This window comes from Protopterus annectens, chromosome 1.part1 (genome assembly GCF_019279795.1).
Source record: "Protopterus annectens isolate FY-2018-M chromosome 1.part1, PAN1.0, whole genome shotgun sequence".
NCBI lineage: Eukaryota > Metazoa > Chordata > Ceratodontiformes > Protopteridae > Protopterus > Protopterus annectens.
This window is the reverse complement of record NC_056726.1, coordinates 1,100,854,289-1,100,876,270: the sequence shown is the minus strand read 5'-3', so window position 1 is coordinate 1,100,876,270 and position 21,982 is coordinate 1,100,854,289. Positions and strand designations below refer to the sequence as shown.

General features: G+C 37.4%; 1 protein-coding gene across 1 annotated transcript in view; it reads right to left on the bottom strand.

Annotated features, from left to right (window-relative positions):
* The window catches only part of LOC122815495 (vomeronasal type-2 receptor 1-like), a gene marked incomplete at its 3' end in the record, with an annotated part of 397,765 nt that overhangs the window by 92,059 nt on the left and 283,724 nt on the right, over positions 1-21,982 (bottom strand). The window lies entirely within an intron of this gene.

The window sequence follows — 21,982 nt, the reverse complement described above, 5'->3', positions numbered from 1 at the left end:
CACCATTATCTTATATACATAAAAGAGCGGGAACATTTTTAATTAATTAGACAATCAATGCATTAATGATGTGATAATATAAACCACAACTGGTTAAAGAAGAAACAACATTAAAACAATGCCAAAATGTCAATAGACATAAAACAGGTCATAATATACATATATATATATATATATATATATATATATATATATATACATAGATAGTAAAAAACATTATTTAATAAGTATCAGCCTGGCAAATAATGTACATCAGATGACATATTGACTGTAATCCCTATTAAGAATCATTCTAAATTAAAAACTATTCTTTTTCAATATAGGTTTAATGGATACAAAGTTATTAAGGCCAGGGGGTAAATGGGCCCCTAGTGAAAAAATCCATTTTAATTCTGCGACAGCCAAATCATTATCATTGTCACCACCTCGTGGTCTATATATCAGAACTTGTAACATTCTAAAAGTGAAACTATGCGTAGGGTATTCCATTACATGCCGTGCTAAGGCATTAGTCTCTTTAGCTCTACGTATATCATACAGATTATTATAGATGCGATCCTGCAATCTACGAGCAGTTAGAACCACATAAAAAGCATGACATGATACACAAGTGGCAAGATAAATAAGGTTTTTAGTATCGCAGGTTGCATGGAACTTGGGAAAAAACCTGAAGCTAGTCAAGCTGCTCTCCTAATAATAATTATTATTATCTCCTAATAATATCATAAATTCAATTATGTTTTCATCATAAACAGAATCTCTAAATTAATTTTCCTGAGGAAAATTAATTTAGAGATTCTGTTTTCTGAAATGGATTCACTTCCTCAGGACTCATCCCTTGTGCGTAGGAGTATATACAACCCCCCTTTGCACCCTCAAATCAGGAATTTTGAAAAAATTCTGGAAAAGGAAATTAGATTAATTTATGATGAAAACATAATTGAATTTAATCTTTCCAAACAAGAAAATGAAGTTTTAAAAGAACTTAGAAGGAAAAAGGAAGTAAGAATAATGAAACCTGATAAGGGGGGAGGGGTGGTGATTATGGATAATATCATATATGAGGGCAAGATGAAGGACATGCTTAATGACACAGCTAGATACACAGCAGTCTCATTAAATGAAATGAATGTAGCCTATTATAGAATAGATAGCCTGCTCCACGATATGTTGGTTGAAGCAACAATAGACAGGAAAACATTCGATTTTTTAAAGGTGGCCAAACCCAAAACACCCATCATCTTTGGGATACCTAAGATCCACAAAAATATGGAAGACCCTCCCCTGAGACCTATCGTTTCAGCGGATGGGTCCAAGACATTACCATTAGCTAAATTGGTGGATAAAAAGGTAAAGCATATATGTGGTGAAAATTCAAATATACTAAAAGATTCGTGGGATCTATTAAAGTGTATAACATCAGAATTGGTTCAAGATAATTTGACTTTTATCACTATAGACGCAATTGACCTTTTTTCATGTATTCCTCACAATGAAGGTTTGAGCATGTTTGAAGATATGGTTTATAGAGACAGGAAACTAACACATTCAGAAAAAATTATGGTGTTAGGGTTGGTTGAAATGGTTTTGAAATATAATTTTTTAATGTTTAATGGAGAGTACTACCAACAAACTAAAGGCATATCGATGGGGGCAGCATGTGCCCCCACATATGCTAATATAGTACTAGCCAAATGGGAGGAGGATTTCATATTAGATTCCAAATATAAAGGATGTTGGACTTTATATCGTCGTTTTTTAGATGACATAGTTATCCTTTGGACGGACAGTATGGAGAAATTCAAAGATTTTTTTGAATATTTAAATAGTACTACAAACTTCTTGAAATTTACTTACAATACCTCAATAGAGAGATTACAGTATTTGGACGTGGAAATATATAAAATTGGAAAAGAATTTGAAACAAAAATCTACAGGAAAGAGACATTCTGTAATTCATTTCTCCACTTTACTAGTGCACACCCCTCACATTGTAAAAAGAACATTGTCAAGGGACAATTTGTGAGGGGTAGTAGGATGACTAGTTCTAGTGAAGACTTTAGACAAGAATGTGACTTTCTGGAAAGAAGGTTTGAAGAGAAAGGTTATCCTAGGGATTTTGTTAGGAAGATAAGAACGGAGGTAGAATTGGGTAGAACTACCAGATTTAAACCTATTAAAGGAGATCGAACAAATAGTAATTTTGTTAATTGTCCATCTAATAATATTGAAACCAAAGATAACTATGAAAAAGCTCTAATTATAGAATATAATACTTCTAATATGAGAATAAGTGAAATATTTCGAAAAGAATGGGGAAAATTTTCTGCTATTACTGACATAACAAACATGAGTAAACTAGTTCCAAAAATAGTATATAAAAATTCGTGGAATATGAAACGAATATTAGAGTCACAACCAAAATTTAGTTTTGATAATAAAGAACAGACTAAAGTGACTATTGATGGACAAAAAAGGAAAGGAAGTTACAAATGTAATAGGTGTAATCAATGTGGATACATGATGAATGTTAGTGAAATTAACATATCTGGTAGGGGTGATATTATTAGGAGCAATGGCTATCATAATTGTGGGACAAAGGGGGTAGTCTATCTAGCTGTGTGTAAGCAATGTGGTTCATTCTATGTAGGAAAGATGGAACGGGCCCTGAGGAAGAGAATTTATGAACACATCTATGATATCTTAAAAAATAGAGAAACAAATGCGTTATACAGGCATATTAAGGAATGTGAAGGGGGACAATTTGAATTTTTTGTAATAGAACAGGTCAAAAAAGAGATAAGAGGTGGTTTGTGGGAAGAATGGCTTGGTTATAAGGAATTATGGTGGCAAATCAAACTAGACGCCACAAGAATACCAGGACTAAATGACCATATCTCCTTAACCCCAGTGTTAAAACTAAGAGCTGCAGAGATATGAAAGAATTGATATAATCTAAATGGCCAGTAGATGGCAGCATTTAAAAGGAAGCTTTTATTTTATTTTATTTTTACTAGGAAGTTCCAACCACACTGAATTATAGTTTTTATTATGAATAAATTTTAAACATCAGATATATATATATATTTTTTAAAAAAAATAAACTTTTTAAAGTGGTTTTAAAACATGAATAAAATATATTTATTATAAAATACAGCATAAATTGAGTAAAATAATGAATGTAGAGTGAAGAATGTCATTTCAAGTGATTTAAAATGAAGCTTAATTAAATATTCATGAAGGGTTAGTATTTGATTTGAAAACCACTAATGCACTTTAAATTAATTGGTTGAATTTGAATAAGGATTTGTATTTAAATATCAATCAAATATTTTAATGATTGTCTGATGAAGTCCTGACTTGTGAGGGACGAAAACGCAATTTATTGTTAAGAGCGTTAATGTGTTTGAAAACGTCTTGTTTGTGGCTGTTCTACTTCGTGCAATATTAAATTGAGTGAACAAAACCTTCGGAGTTGCTTTCGTGTTCTTGGATATCTATTAACTTTTTTTTTATTTATTAACAAAGGGATACGTTAGGAAGTCTCTAGAAGTGTTAGTTCATATGTATATATTAGGCTAATGACCACCAGCACCTTTATAAGCCTGGTCATGCAATCCAACCCAGTTGTGTCCCTGTTTGTCATTAGCATTTATTAACAGGGGGTAGGTTAGGACGTTTCTAGATGTATTAGTTCATAGGTATATATTAGGGTGACAATCACTAGGGCCATTATAAGCCAGGCAATAAAATCCAAACCGATTATGCCCCTATGTGTCATTAGCATTTATTAACAGGGGGACGTTTCTAGAAATATTAGTTCATAGGTATATATTAGGGTGACAACCACAAGGGCCATTATAAGCCAGGCAATAAAATCCAAACCGGTTATGTCCCTATGTGTCATTAGCATTTATTAACATGGGGAATGTTAGGAAGTTTCTAGAAGTATTAGTTCATAGGTCTATACTAGGCAAATGACCACAAGGGCCTTTATAAACCTGGCCTTGAAATCCAACCCAGTTGTGTGTCCCTGTGTGTCACTAGCATTTATTAACTGGGGGTATGTTAGGAAGTTTCTAGAAGTATTTGTTCATAGGTATATATTAGGCTAATGACCACCAGGGTCTTTATACGCCTGGCCATTCAATCCAACCTTGTTGTGTCCCTATGTGTCATTAGTATTAATAAACAGGGGGCATGCTAAGAAGTTTCTAGAAGTATTAGTTCATAGATATATATTAGGCTAATGACCTCCAGTGCCTTTATAATCATAGCCAGCAATCCAACCCAGTTGTGTCCCTATGTGTCATTAACATTTATTAACACGGAATATGTTAGGAAGTTTCTAGAAGTATTAGTTCATAGGTCTATACTAGGCAAATGACCACAAGGGCCTTTATAAACCTGGCCTTGAAATCCAACCCAGTTGTGTGTCCCTGTGTGTCACTAGCATTTATTAACTGGGGGTATGTTAGGAAGTTTCTAGAAGTATTAGTTCATAGGTATATATGAGTCTAATGACCACCAGGGCCTTTATAAGCCTGGACATGCAATCCAACCCAATTGTGTCCTTATTTGTCATTAGCATTTATTAACAGGGAGTATGTTAAGAAATTTCTATAAGTATTAGTTCATAGGTATATATTAGGGTAACAACCACTAGGGCCTTTATAAGCCAGGCAATAATATCCAAACCGGTTATGTCCATATGTGTCATTAGCATTATTTAATGGGGGTATGTTAGGAGGTTTGTAGAAGTATTAGTTCACAGGTATATATTAGACTAATGACCACCAGGGCCTTTATAAGCCTGGCCATGCAGTCTAACCCAGTTGTGTCCCTGTGTGTCATTAGCATTTATTAACAGGGTGTATGGTAGGAAGTTTCTAGAAGTATTAATTTATAGGTATATATTAGGCTAATGACCAACAGGGCCTTTATAAGCCTGGCCATGCAATCCAACCCAGTTGTGTTCCTATCTGTCATTAACAATTATTAACAGGGGGTATGTTAGGAAGTTTCTAGCAGTATTAGTTCATAGGTATATTTTAGGTGAATGACCTCCAGGGCCATTATAAGCCAGGCCATGCAATCCAGCCCAATTGTGTCCCTATGTGCCATGCGCAATTATTAAAGGGGGTATATTAGCAAGATTCTAGAAGTATTAGTTCATAGGTTTATATTAGGCTAGAACCACCAGGGCCTTTATAAGGCTGGCCATGCAATCCAACCCAGCTGTGTCTGTATCTGTCATTAGCATTTATTAACAGGGGTTATGTTTGGAAGTTTCTAGAAGTATTAGTTCATAGGTATATATTAGGCTAAAGAGCACCAGGGCCTTTATAAACCTTACCATGCAATCCAACCCAGTTGTGTCCCTATTTGTCATTAGCATTTATTAACAGTGGGTATGTTAGGAAGTTTCTAGAAGTATTAGTTCATAGGTATATATCAGGCAAATTACTACCAGTACCTGTATAAGACAGGACATGCAATCCAACTCAGTTGTGTCCTTATCTGTTATTAGCATTTATTAACAGGGTCCTGTTAGTAAGTTTCTAGAAGTATTAGTTCATTGGTATATATTAGGCTAATAACCACCAGGGCCTTTATAAGCCTGGCCAAGCAGTCCAACCCAGTTGTGTCCCTGTGTGTCATTAGCATTTATTAACAGGGGGTACCTTAGGAAGTTTTTAGAAGTATTAGTTCATAGGTATATATTAGGCTAATGACCACCAGGTCCTTTATAAGCCGTGCAATACAACCCAGATGTGTCCCTATGTGTCATTAACATTTATTAACAAGAGGTATGTTAGGAAGTTTCTAGAAGTATTAGTTCATAGATATTTATTAGGCTAATGACCACCAGGGCCTTTATAAGCCTGGCTATGCAATTCACCCCTGTTCTGTCCCTATGTGCCATTAGCATTTATTAAACGAGGGTATGGTAGGAATTTTCTAGCAGTATTATTTCATAGGTATATATTAGGCTAATAACCACCAGGGCCGTGATAGGCCTGGCCATGCCATCCAACCCAGTTGTGTCCCTATGTGTCAATAGCATTTATTAACAGGGGTTATGTTAGGAAGTTTCTAGAAGTATTAGTTTGTAGGTCTATATTAGGCTAATGGCTACCATGGCCTATATAAGCCATGCAATCCAACCCAGTTGTGTCCCTATGTGTCATTAGCATTTATTAACAGAGGTATGTTAGGAAGTTTCTAGAAATATTAGTTTATAGGTATTTATTAGGCTAATGAGCACCAGGGCCTTTATAAACTTGGCCATGCAATCCAACCCAGTTGTGTCTCTATGTATCAATAGCATTTATTAAGAAGTGGTTTCTTAGGAAGTTTCTATATGTATTAGTTCATAGGTATATATTAGGCTAATGACCATCAGGGCCTTTATAAGCGTAGCCATGCAATCCCCCCAGTTGTATCCTTATGTGTCATTAGCATTTATTAACAGGGGGCATGTAGGGAAGTTTCTAGAAGTATTAGTTCATACGTATATATTAGGCTAATGACCACATGGGCCTTTATAAGACTAGCTGTGCAATCCAACACAAATGAGTCTCTATGTATCATCAGTGTTTATTTGGAGGGGGTATGTTAATTAGGAGGTTTCTTAAGGTTTAGTAGGGGGTAAGTTAGTTTGGGCATTACTGTCTGCCTCTGTCTCTGTTGAAGATTTAGATCTATTTTTCTAGTGTTGGAAGCACAATCTGACTTGTCAAGGAAACGGAGTATAACTGAATGTCTTAAGGCACGATACGCTTGGCACAGATCTGTACAATACGAACTCTGAGGATAATGTCTTAAGGCACGATACGCTTGGCACAGATCTGTACAATACGAACTATGAGGATAATGTCTTAAGGCACGATACGCTTGGCACAGATCTGTACAATACGAACTCTGAGGATAATGTCTTAAGGCACGATACGCTTGGCAAAGATCTGTACAATACGAACTATGAGGATAATGTCTTAAGGCACGATACGCTTGGCACAGATCGGTACAATACGAAAGATGAGGATAATGTCTTAAGGCACGATACGCTTGGCACAGATCTATACAATACGAACTATGAGGATAATCACTCAAAGGACTTCTTGTAACTGAGGTTAGGAAACCAGAAATCGATTTTTGTTAAGAACCTCTTTGTTTTCTTTGTTTTGAGTTTCTTAATATGTCTAGTCAGATACAAGCCAAAGCATGCGTTATGTTCGATATTAGGTCTGACTAGGACAGAACACAGAGGGACAATGACTTACTTACAATCTGACTTGTCAAGGAAACGGAGTATAACTGAATGTCTTAAGGCACTATACGCTTGGCACAGATCTGTACAATACGAACTCTGAGGATAATGTCTTAAGGCACGATACGCTTGGCACAGATCTGTACAATACGAACTATGAGGATAATGTCTTAAGGCACGATACGCTTGGCACAGATCTGTACAATACGAACTCTGAGGATAATGTCTTAAGGCACGATATGCTTGGCACAGATCTGTACAATACGAACTATGAGGATAATGTCTTAAGGCACGATACGCTTGGCACAGATCAGTACAATACGAACGATGAGGATAATGTCTTAAGGCACGATACGCTTGGCACAGATCTGTACAATACGAACTATGAGGATAATCACTCAAAGGACTTCTTGTAACTGAGGTTAGGAAACCAGAAATCGATTTTTGTTAAGAACCTCTTTGTTTTCTTTGTTTTGAGTTTCTTAATATGTCTAGTCAGATACAAGCCAAAGCATGCGTTATGTTCGATATTAGGTCTGACTAGGACAGAACACAGAGGGACAATGACTTACTTAGTTTAAAGCACGCATTATGTTCGATATTAGGTCTGACTAGGACAGAACACAGAGGGACAATGACTTACTTAGTTTAAAGCACGCATTATGTTCGATATTAGGTCTGACTAGGACAGAACACAGAGGGACAATGACTTACTTAGTTTAAAGCATGCGTTATGTTCGATATTAGGTCTGACTAGGACAGAATACAGAGGGACAATGACTTACTTAGTTTAAAGCATGCGTTATGTTCGATATTAGGTCTGACAAGGACAGAATACAGAGGGACAATGACTTACTAAGTTTAAAGCATGCGTTATATTCGATATTAGGTCTGACTAGGACAGAACACAGAGGGACAATGACTTAGTTTAAAGCACGCATTATGTTCAATATTAGGTCTGACTAGGACAGAACACAGAGGGACAATGACTTGCTTAGTTTAAAGCATGCGTTATGTTCGATATTAGGTCTGACTAGGACAGAACACAGAGGGACAATGACTGACTTAGTTTAAAGCACGCGTTATGTTCGATATTAGGTCTGACTAGGACAGAATACAGAGGGACAATGACTTACTTAGTTTAAAGCATGCGTTATGTTCGATATTAGGTCTGACTAGGACAGAATACAGAGGGACAATGACTTACTTAGTTTAAAGCATGCGTTATGTTTGATATTAGGTCTGACTAGGACAGAATACAGAGGGACAATGACTTACTTAGTTTAAAGCACACGTTATGTTCGATATTAGGTCTGACTAGGGCAGAACACAGAGGGACAATGACTTACTTAGTTTAAAGCACGTGTTATGTTCAATATTAGGTCTGACTAGGACAGAATACAGAGGGACAATGACTTACTTAGTTTAAAGCATGCGTTATGTTCGATATTAGGTCTGACTAGGACAGAACACAGAGGGACAATGACTTAGTTTAAAGCATGCGTTATGTTCGATATTAGGTCTGACTAGGACAGAACACAGAGGGACAATGACTTAGTTTAAAGCACACGTTATGTTCGATATTAGGTCTGACTAGGACAGAATACATAGGGACAATGACTTAGTTTAAAGCATGCGTTATGTTCGATATTGGGTCTGACTAGGACAGAACACAAAGGGACAATGACTTAGTTAGTTTAAAGCATGCGTTATGTTCGATATTAGGACTGACTAGGACAGAATACAGAGGGACAATGACTTAGTTTAAAGCATGCGTTATGTTCGATATTAGGTCTGACTAGGACAGAATACAGAGGGACAATGACTTACTTAGTTTAAAGCATGCGTTATGTTCGATATTAGGTCTGACTAGGACAGAACACAGAGGGGCAATGACTTACTTAGTTTAAAGCACGCGTTATGTTCGATATTAGGTCTGACTAGGACAGAACACAGAGGGACAATGACTTACTTAGTTTAAAGCATGCGTTATGTTCGATATTAGGTCTGACTAGGACAGAACACAGAGGGACAATGACTTACTTAGTATAAAGCATGCGTTATGTTCGATATTAGGTCTGACTAGGACAGAACACAGAGGGACAATGACTTACTTAGTTTAAAGCACACGTTATGTTCGATATTAGGTCTGACTAGGACAGAACACAGAGGGACAATGACTTGCTTAGTTTAAAGCATGCGTTATGTTCGATATTAGGTCTGACTAGGACAGAACACAGAGGGACAATAACTTACTTATTTTAAAGCATGCGTTATGTTCGATATTAGGTCTGACTAGGACAGAACACAAAGGGACAATGACTTACTTAGTTTAAAGCATGCGCTATGTTCGATATTAGGTCTGACTAGGACAGAATATAGAGGAACAATGACTTACTTAGTTTAAAGCATGCGTTATGTTTGATATTAGGTCTGACTAGGACAGAACACAGAGGGACAATAACTTACTTAGTTTAAAGCACGCGTTATGTTCGATATTAGGTTTGACTAGAACAGAATACAGAGGGTCAATGACTTACTTATTTTAAAGCATGTGTTATGTTCGATATTAGGTCTGACTAGAACAGAATACAGAGGGACAATGACTTACTTAGTTTAAAGCATGCGTTATGTTCGATATTAGGTCTGACTAGGACAGAATACAGAGGGACAATGACTTACTTAGTTTAAAGCACATGTTATGTTCGATATTAGGTCTGACTAGGACAGAACACAGAGGGACAATGACTTACTTAGTTTAAAACTCATGTTATGTTTGATATTAGGTCTGACTAGGACAGAATACAGAGGGACAATGACTTACTTAGTTTAAAGCATGCGTTATGTTCGATATTAGGTCTGACTAGGACAGAACACAGAGGGACAATGACTTACTTAGTTTAAAGCATGCGTTATGTTCGATATTAGGTCTGACTAGGACAGAACACAGAGGGACAATGACTTACTTAGTTTAAAGCATGCGTTATGTTCGATATTAGGTCTGACTAGGACAGAATACAGAGGGACAATGACTTACTTAGTTTAAAGCATGCGTTATGTTCGATATTAGGTCTGACTAGGACAGAACACAGAGGGACAATGACTTACTTAGTTTAAAGCATGCGTTATGTTCGATATTAGGTCTGACTAGGACAGAATACAGAGGGACAATGACTTACTTAGTTTAAAGCATGCGTTATGTTCGATATTAGGTCTGACTAGGACAGAACACAGAGGGACAATGACTTACTTAGTTTAAAGCATGCGTTATGTTCGATATTAGGTCTGACTAGGACAGAATACAGAGGGACAATGACTTACTTAGTTTAAAGCACACTTTATGTTCGATATTAGGTCTGACTAGGACAGAACACAGAGGGACAATGACTTACTTAGTTTAAAGCATGCATTATGTTCGATATTAGGTCTGACTAGGACAGAACACAGAGGGACAATGACTTACTTAGTTTAAAGCATGCGTTATGTTCGATATTAGGTCTGACTAGGACAGAACACAGAGGGACAATGACTTACTTATTTTAAAGCATGTGTTATGTTCGATATTAGGTCTGACTAGAACAGAATACAGAGGGACAATGACTTACTTAGTTTAAAGCATGCGTTATGTTCGATATTAGGTCTGACTAGGACAGAATACAGAGGGACAATGACTTACTTAGTTTAAAGCATGCGTTATATTCAATATTAGGTCTGACTAGGACAGAATACATAGGGACAATGACTTAGTTTAAAGCTTGTGTTATGTTCGATATTATGTCTGACTAGGACAGAACACAGAGGGACAATGACTTACTAAGTTTAAAGCACATGTTATATTCGATATTAGGTCTGACTAGGACAGAACACAGAGGGACAATGACTTACTTAGTTTAAAGCATGCGTTATGTTCGATATTAGGTCTGACTAGGACAGAACACAGAGGGACAATGACTTACTTAGTTTAAAGCATGCGTTATGTTCGATATTAGGTCTGACTAGGACAGAACACAGAGGGACAATGACTTACTTAGTTTAAAGCATGCGTTATGTTCAATATTAGGTCTGACTAGGACAGAACACAGAGGGACAATGAATTACTTAGTTTAAAGCATGTGTTATGTTTGGTATTAGGTCTGACTAGGACAGAACACAGAGGGACAATGACTTACTTAGTTTAAAGCACGCGTTATGTTCGATATTAGGTCTGACTAGGACAGAATACAGAGGGACAATGACTTACTTAGTTTAAAGCATGCGTTATGTTCGATATTAGGTCTGACTAGGACAGAATACAGAGGGACAATGACTTACTTAGTTTAAAGCATGCGTTATGTTCGATATTAGGTCTGACTAGGACAGAACACAGAGGGACAATGACTTACTTAGTTTAAAGCATGCGTTATGTTCGATATTAGGTCTGACTAGGACAGAACACAGAGGGACAATGACTTACTTAGTTTAAAGCATGCGTTATGTTCGATATTAGGTCTGACTAGGACAGAACACAGAGGGACAATGACTTACTTAGTTTAAAGCATGCGTTATGTTCGATATTAGGTCTGACTAGGACAGAACACAGAGGGACAATGACTTACTTAGTTTAAAGCATGCGTTATGTTCGATATTAGGTCTGACTAGGACAGAACACAGAGGGACAATGACTTACTTAGTTTAAAGCATGCGTTATGTTCGATATTAGGTCTGACTAGGACAGAATACAGAGGGACAATGACTTACTTAGTTTAAAGCATGCGTTATGTTCGATATTAGGTCTGACTAGGACAGAACACAGAGGGACAATGACTTACTTAGTTTAAAGCATGCATTATGTTCGATATTAGGTCTGACTAGGACAGAACACAGAGGGACAATGACTTACTTAGTTTAAAGCATGCGTTATGTTCGATATTAGGTCTGACTAGGACAGAACACAGAGGGACAATGACTTACTTAGTTTAAAGCATGCATTATGTTCGATATTAGGTCTGACTAGGACAGAATATAGAGGGACAATGACTTACTTAGTTTAAAGCATGCGTTATGTTCGATATTAGGACTGACTAGGACAGAACACAGAGGGACAATGACTTACTTAGTTTAAAGCACGCGTTATGTTCGATATTAGGTCTGACTAGGACAGAATACAGAGGGACAATGACTTACTTAGTTTAAAGCACGCGTTATGTTCGATATTAGGTTTGACTAGGAAAGAACACTGAGGGACAATAACTTACTTAGTGTAAAGCACGCGTTATGTTCGATATTAGGTCTGACTAGGACAGAACACAGAGGGACAATGACTTACTTAGTTTAAAGCATGCGTTATGTTCGATATTAGGTCTGACTAGGACAGAACACAGAGGGACAATGACTTACTTAGTTTAAAGCATGCGTTATGTTCGATATTAGGTCTGACTAGGACAGAATACAGAAGGACAATGACTTAGTTTAAAGCATGCGTTATATTCGATATTAGGTCTGACTAGGACAGAATACAGAGGGACAATGACTTACTTAGTTTAAAGCATGCGTTTATTCGATATTAGGTCTGACTAGGACAGAATACAGAGGGACAATGACTTACTTAGTTTAAAGCATGTGTTATGTTCGATGTTAGGTCTGACTAGGACAGAATACAGAGGGACAATGACTTACTTAGTTTAAAGCACGCGTTATGTTCGATATTAGGTCTGACTAGGACAGAACACAGAAGGACAATGACTTACTTAGTTTAAAGCACGCGTTATGTTCCATATTAGATCTGACTAGGACAGAATACAGAGGGACAATGACTTACTTAGTTTAAAGCATGCGTTATGTTCGATATTAGGTCTGACTAGGACAGAACACAGAGGGACAATGACTTACTTAGTTTAAAGCATGCGTTATGTTCGATATTAGGTCTGACTAGGACAGAATACAGAGGGACAATGACTTACTTACTTTAAAGCACGCGCTATGTTCGATATTATGTCTGACTAGGACAGAACACAGAGGGACAATGACTTACTAAGTTTAAAGCACATGTTATATTCGATATTAGGTCTGACTAGGACAGAACACAGAGGGACAATGACTTACTTAGTTTAAAGCATGCGTTATGTTCGATATTAGGTCTGACTAGGACAGAATACATAGGGACAATGACTTACTTAGTTTAAAGCATGTGTTATGTTCGATATTAGGTCTGACTAAGACAGAACACAAAGGGACAATGACTTACTTAGTTTAAAGCATGCGTTATGTTCGATATTAGGTCTGACTAGGACAGAATATAGAGGGACAATGACTTACTTAGTTTAAAGCATGCATTATGTTTGATATTAGGTCTGACTAGGACAGAACACAGAGGGCAATGACTTACTTAGTTCAAAGCACGCGTTATGTTCGATATTAGGTCTGACTAGGACAGAATACAGAGGGACAATGACTTACTTAGTTTAAAGCATGCGTTATGTTCGATATTAGGTCTGACTAGGACAGAACACAGAGGGACAATGACTTACTTAGTTTAAAGCATGCGTTATGTTCGATATTAGGTCTGACTAGGACAGAATACAGAGGGACAATGACTTACTTAGTTTAAAGCATGCGTTATATTCGATATTAGGTCTGACTAGGACAGAACACAGAGGGACAATGACTTAGTTTAAAGCACGCATTACGTTCAATATTATGTCTGACTAGGACAGAACACAGAGGGACAATGACTTGCTTAGTTTAAAGCATGCGTTATGTTCGATATTAGGTCTGACTAGGACAGAACACAGCGGGACAATGACTTAGTTTAAAGCACGCATTATCTTCGATATTAGGTCTGACTAGGACAGAATACAGAGGGGCAATGACTTACTTAGTTTAAAGCATGCGTTATGTTCGATATTAGGTCTGACTAGTACAGAATACAGAGGGACAATGACTTACTTAGTTTAAAGCATGCGTTATGTTTGATATTAGGTCTGACTAGGACAGAATACAGAGGGACAATGACTTACTTAGTTTAAAGCACACGTTATGTTCGATATTAGGTCTGACTAGGACAGAACACAGAGGGACAATGACTTACTTAGTTTAAAGCTCGTGTTATGTTCGATATTAGGTCTGACTAGGACAGAATACAGAGGGACAATGACTTACTTAGTTTAAAGCATGCATTATATTCGATATTAGGTCTGACTAGGACAGAACACAGAGGGACAATGACTTAGTTTAAAGCATGCGTTATGTTCGATATTAGGTCTGACTAGGACAGAACACAAAGGGACAATGACTTACTTAGTTTAAAGCACACGTTATATTCAATATTAGGTCTGACTAGGACAGAATACATAGGGACAATGACTTAGTTTAAAGCTTGTGTTATGTTCGATATTAGGTCTGACTCGGACAGAACACAAAGGGACAATGACTTACTTAGTTTAAAGCATGCGTTATGTTCGATATTAGGTCTGACTAGGACAGAATACAGAGGGACAAGGACTTACTTAGTTTAAAGCATGCGTTATGTTCGATATTAGGTCTGACTAGGACAGAACACAGAGGGACAATGACTTACTTAGTTTAAAGCATGCGTTATGTTCGATATTAGGTCTGACTAGGACAGAACACAGAGGGACAATGACTTACTTAGTTTAAAGCATGCATTATGTTCGATATTACGTTTGACTAGGACAGAACACAAAGGGACAATCACTTACTTAGTTTAATGCATGCGTTATGTTCGAGGTTAGGTCTGACTAGGACAGAATATAGAGGGACAATGACTTTCTTAGTTTAAAGCATGCGTTATGTTTGGTATTAGGTCTGACTAGGACAGAACACAGAGGGACAATGACTTAGTTTAAAGCACGCGTTATGTTCGATATTAGGTCTGACTAGGACAGAATACAGAGGGACAATGACTTACTTAGTTTAAAGCATGCGTTTATTCGATATTAGCTCTGACTAGGACAGAATACAGAGGGACAATGACTTACTTAGTTTAAAGCATGTGTTATGTTCGATGTTAGGTCTGACTAGGACAGAATACAGAGGGACAATGACTTACTTAGTTTAAAGCACGTGTTATGTTCGATATTAGGTCTGACTAGGACAGAACACAGAAGGACAATGACTTACTTAGTTTAAAGCACGCGTTATGTTCGATATTAGATCTGACTAGGATAAAATACAGAGGGACAATGACTTACTTAGTTTAAAGCATGCGTTATGTTCGATATTAGGTCTGACTAGGACAGAACACAGTGGGACAATGACTTACTTAGTTTAAAGCATGCGTTATGTTCGATATTAGGTCTGACTAGGACAGAATATAGAGGGACAATGACTTACTTAGTTTAAAGCATGCGTTATGTTTGATATTAGGTCTGACTAGGACAGAACACAGAGGGACAATGACTTACTTAGTTTAAAGCACGCGTTATGTTCGATATTAGGTCTGACTAGGACAGAATACAGAGGGACAATGACTTACTTAGTTTAAAGCACGCGTTATGTTCGATATTAGGTTTGACAAGGACAGAACACTGAGGGACAATGACTTACTTAGTTTAAAGAATGCGTTATGTTCGATATTAGGTCTGACTAGGACAGAACACAGAGGGACAATGACTTACTTAGTTTAAAGCATGCGTTATGTTCGATATTAGGTTTGACTAGGACAGAACACAGAGGGACAATGACTTACTTAGTTTAAAGCATGCGTTATGTTCGATATTAGGTCTGACTAGGACAGAATACAGAAGGACAATGACTTAGTTTAAAGCATGCGTTATATTCGATATTAGGTCTGACTAGCACAGAATACAGAGGGACAATGACTTACTTAGTTTAAAGCATGCGTTATATTCGATATTAGGTCTGACTAGGACAGAATACAGAGGGACAATGACTTACTTAGTTTAAAGCATGTGTTATGTTCGATGTTAGGTCTGACTAGGACAGAATACAGAGGGACAATGACTTACTTAGTTTAAAGCACGCGTTATGTTCGATATTAGGTCTGACTAGGACAGAACACAGAAGGACAATGACTTACTTAGTTTAAAGCACGCGTTATGTTCCATATTAGATCTGACTAGGACAGAATACAGAGGGACAATGACTTACTTAGTTTAAAGCATGCGTTATGTTCGATATTAGGTCTGACTAGGACAGAACACAGAGGGACAATGACTTACTTAGTTTAAAGCATGCGTTATGTTCGATATTAGCTCTGACTAGGACAGAATATAGAGGGACAATGACTTACTTAGTTTAAAGCATGCGTTATGTTCGATATTAGGTTTGACTAGGACAGAACACTGAGGGACAATGACTTACTTAGTTTAAAGAACGCGTTATGTTCGATATTAGGTCTGACTAGGACAGAACGCAGAGGGACAATGACTTACTTAGTTTAAAGCATGCGTTATGTTCGATATTAGGTTTGACTAGGACAGAACACAGAGGGACAATGACTTACTTAGTTTAAAGCATGCGTTATGTTCGATATTAGGTCTGACTAGGACTGAATACAGAAGGACAATGACTTAGTTAAAAGCATGCGTTATATTCGATATTAGGTCTGACTAGGACAGAACACAGAGGGACAATGACTTAGTTTAAAGCATGCGTTATGTTCGATATTAGGACTGACTAGGACAGAACACAGAGGGACAATGACTTACTTAGTTTAAAGCACGCGTTATGTTCGATATTAGGTCTGACTAGGACAGAATACAGAGGGACAATGACTTACTTAGTTTAAAGCACGCGTTATGTTCGATATTAGGTCTGACTAGGACAGAACACAGAGGGACAATGACTTACTTAGTTTAAAGCATGCGTTATGTTCGATATTAGGTCTGACTAGGACAGAACACAGAGGGACAATGACTTACTTAGTTTAAAGCATGCGTTATGTTCGATATTAGGTCTGACTAGGACAGAACACAGATGGACAATGACTTACTTAGTTTAAAGCATGCGTTATGTTCGATATTAGGTCTGACTAGGACAGAATACAGAGGGACAATGACTTAGTTTAAAGCATGCGTTATATTCGATATTAGGTCTGACTAGGACAGAACACAGAGGGACAATGACTTAGTTTAAATCACGCATTACGTTCAATATTTGGTCTGACGAGGACAGAACACAGAGGGACAATGACTTGCTTAGTTTAAAGCATGCGTTATGTTCGATATTAGGTCTGACTAGGACAGAACACAGAGGGACAATGACTTACTTAGTTTAAAGCACGCATTATGTTCGATATTAGGTCTGACTAGGACAGAATACAGAGGGACAATGACTTACTTAGTTTAAAGCATGCGTTATGTTCGATATTAGGTCTGACTAGGACAGAATACAGAGGGACAATGACTTACTTAGTTTAAAGCATGCGTTATGTTTGATATTAGGTCTGACTAGGACAGAATACAGAGGGACAATGACTTACTTAGTTTAAAGCACATGTTATGTTCGATATTAGGTCTGACTAGGACAGAACACAGAGGGACAATGACTTACTTAGTTTAAAACTCATGTTATGTTTGATATTAGGTCTGACTAGGACAGAATACAGAGGGACAATGACTTACTTAGTTTAAAGCATGCGTTATGTTCGATATTAGGTCTGACTAGGACAGAACACAGAGGGACAATGACTTAGTTTAAAGCATGCGTTATGTTCGATATTAGGTCTGACTAGGACAGAACACAGAGGGACAATGACTTACTTAGTTTAAAGCACACGTTATATTCGATATTAGGTCTGACTAGGACAGAATACAGAGGGACAATGACTTACTTAGTTTAAAGCACGCGTTATGTTCGATATTAGGTCTGACTAGGACAGAACACAGAGGGACAATGACTTACTTAGTTTAAAGCATGCGTTATGTTCGATATTAGGTCTGACTAGGACAGAATACAGAGGGACAATGACTTACTTAGTTTAAAGCATGCGTTATGTTCGATATTAGGACTGACTAGGACAGAATATAGAGGGACAATGACTTACTTAGTTTAAAGCATGCGTTATGTTCGATATTAGGTCTGACTAGGACAGACCACAGAGGGACAATGACTTACTTAGTTTAAAGCATGCTTTATGTTCGATATTAGGTCTGACTAGGATAGAACACAGAAGGACAATGACTTACTTAGTTTAAAGCATGCATTATGTTCGATATTAGGTCTGACTAGGACAGAACACAAAGGGACAATGACTTACTTAGTTTAAAGCATGCGTTATGTTCGATATTAGGTCTGACTAGGACAGAATACAGAGGGACAATGACTTACTTACTTTAAAGCATGTGTTATGTTCGATATTAGGTCTGACTAGAACAGAATACAGAGGGACAATGACTTACTTAGTTTAAAGCATGCGTTATGTTCGATATTAGGTCTGACTAGGACAGAATACAGAGGGACAATGACTTACTTAGTTTAAAGCATGCGTTATGTTCGATATTAGGTCTGACTAGGACAGAACACAGAGGGACAATGACTTACTTAGTTTAAAGCATGCGTTATGTTCGATATTAGGTCTGACTAGGACAGAATACAGAGGGACAATGACTTACTTAGTTTAAAGCATGCGTTATGTTCGATATTAGGTCTGACTAGGACAGAACACAGAGGGACAATGACTTACTTAGTTTAAAGCATGCGTTATGTTCGATATTAGGTCTGACTAGGACAGAACACAGAGGGACAATGACTTACTTAGTTTAAAGCATGCGTTATGTTCGATATTAGGTCTGACTAGGACAGAACACAGAGGGACAATGACTTACTTAGTTTAAAGCATGCGTTATGTTCGATATTAGTTCTGACTAGGACAGAATACAGAGGGACAATGACTTAGTTTAAAGCATGCGTTATATTCGATATTAGGTCTGACTAGGACAGAACACAGAGGGACAATGACCTAGTTTAAAGCATGCATTATGTTCGATATTAGGTCTGACTAGGACAGACCTCAGAGGGACAATGACTTACTTAGTTTAAAGCATGCTTTATGTTCGATATTAGGTCTGACTAGGATAGAACACAGAAGGACAATGACTTACTTAGTTTAAAGCATGCATTATGTTCGATATTAGGTCTGACTAGGACAGAACACAAAGGGACAATGACTTACTTAGTTTAAAGCATGCGTTATGTTCGATGTTAGGTCTGACTAGGACAGAATATAGAGGGACAATGACTTTCTTAGTTTAAAGCATGCATTATGTTTGGTATTAGGTCTGACTAGGACAGAACACAGAGGGACAATGACTTACTTAGTTTAAAGCACGCATTATGTTCGATATTAGGTCTGACTAGGACAGAATACAGAGGGACAATGACTTACTTAGTTTAAAGCATGCGTTTATTCGATATTAGGTCTGACTAGGACAGAATACAGAGGGACAATGACTTACTTAGTTTAAAGCACGTGTTATGTTCGATATTAGGTCTGACTAGGACAGAATACAGAGGGACAATGACTTACTTAGTTTAAAGCACTCGTTATGTTCGATATTAGGTCTGACTAGGACAGAACACAGAAGGACAATGACTTACTTAGTTTAAATCACGCGTTATGTTCGATATTAGGTCTGACTAGGACAGAACACAGAGGGACAATGACTTACTTAGTTTAAAGCACGCGTTATGTTCGATATTAGGTCTGACTAGGACAGAACACAGAGGGACAATGACTTACTTAGTTTAAAGCATGCGTTATGTTCGATATTAGGTCTGACTAGGACAGAACACAGAGGGACAATGACTTACTTAGTTTAAAGCATGCGTTATGTTCGATATTAGTTCTGACTAGGACAGAATACAGAGGGACAATGACTTAGTTTAAAGCATGTGTTATATTCGATATTAGGTCTGACTAGGACAGAACACAGAGGGACAATGACCTAGTTTAAAGCATGCGTTATGTTCGATATTAGGTCTGACTAGGACAGACCACAGAGGGACAATGACTTACTTAGTTTAAAGCATGCTTTATGTTCGATATTAGGTCTGACTAGGATAGAACACAGAAGGACAATGACTTACTTAGTTTAAAGCATGCATTATGTTCGATATTAGGTCTGACTAGGATAGAACACAAAGGGACAATGACTTACTTAGTTTAAAGCATGCGTTATGTTCGATGTTAGGTCTGACTAGGACAGAATATAGAGGGACAATGACTTTCTTAGTTTAAAGCATGCGTTATGTTTGGTATTAGGTCTGACTAGGACAGAACACAGAGGGACAATGACTTACTTAGTTTAAAGCACGCGTTATGTTCGATATTAGGTCTGACTAGGACAGAATACAGAGGGACAGTGACTTACTTAGTTTAAAGCATGCGTTTATTCAATATTAGGTCTGACTAGGACAGAATACTGAGGGACAATGACTTACTTTGTTTAAAGCATGTGTTATGTTCGATGTTAGGTCTGACTAGGACAGAATACAGAGGGACAATGACTTACTTAGTTTAAAGCACGCGTTATGTTCGATATTAGGTCTGACTAGGACAGAACACAGAAGGACAATGACTTACTTAGTTTAAAGCACGCGTTATGTTCGATATTAGGTATGACTAGGACAGAATACAGAGGGACAATGACTTACTTAGTTTAAAGCATGCGTTATGTTCGATATTAGGTCTGACTGGGACAGAACACAGAGGGACAATGACTTACTTAGTTTAAAGCATGCGTTATGTTCGATATTAGGTCTGACTAGGACAGAACACAGAGGGACAATGAATTACTTAGTTTAAAGCATGTGTTATGTTTGGTATTAGGTCTGACTCGGACAGAACACAGAGGGACAATGACTTACTTAGTTTAAAGCACGCGTTATGTTCGATATTAGGTCTGACTACGACAGAATACAGAGGGACAATGACTTACTTAGTTTAAAGCATGCGTTTATTCGATATTAGGTCTGACTAGGACAGAATACAGAGGGACAATGACTTACTTAGTTTAAAGCACGTGTTATGTTCGATGTTAGGTCTGACTAGGACAGAATACAGAGGGACAATGACTTACTTAGTTTAAAGCACTCGTTATGTTCGATATTAGGTCTGACTAGGACAGAACACAGAAGGACAATGACTTACTTAGTTTAAATCACGCGTTATGTTCGATATTAGGTCTGACTAGGACAGAACACAGAGGGACAATGACTTACTTAGTTTAAAGCACGCGTTATGTTCGATATTAGGTCTGACTAGGACAGAACACAGAGGGACAATGACTTACTTAGTTTAAAGCATGCGTTATGTTCGATATTAGGTCTGACTAGGACAGAACACAGAGGGACAATGACTTACTTAGTTTAAAGCATGCGTTATGTTCGATATTAGTTCTGACTAGGACAGAATACAGAGGGACAATGACTTAGTTTAAAGCATGCGTTATATTCGATATTAGGTCTGACTAGGACAGAACACAGAGGGACAATGACCTAGTTTAAAGCACGCATTACGTTCAATATTAGGTCTGACTAGGACAGAACACAGTGGGACAATGACTTGCTTAGTTTAAAGCATGCGTTATGTTCGATATTAGGTCTGACTAGGACAGAACACAGAGGGACAATGACTTACTTAGTTTAAAGCACGCTTTATGTTCGATATTAGGTCTGACTAGGACAGAATACAGAGGGACAATGACTTACTTAGTTTAAAGCATGCGTTATCTTCGATATTAGGTCTGACTA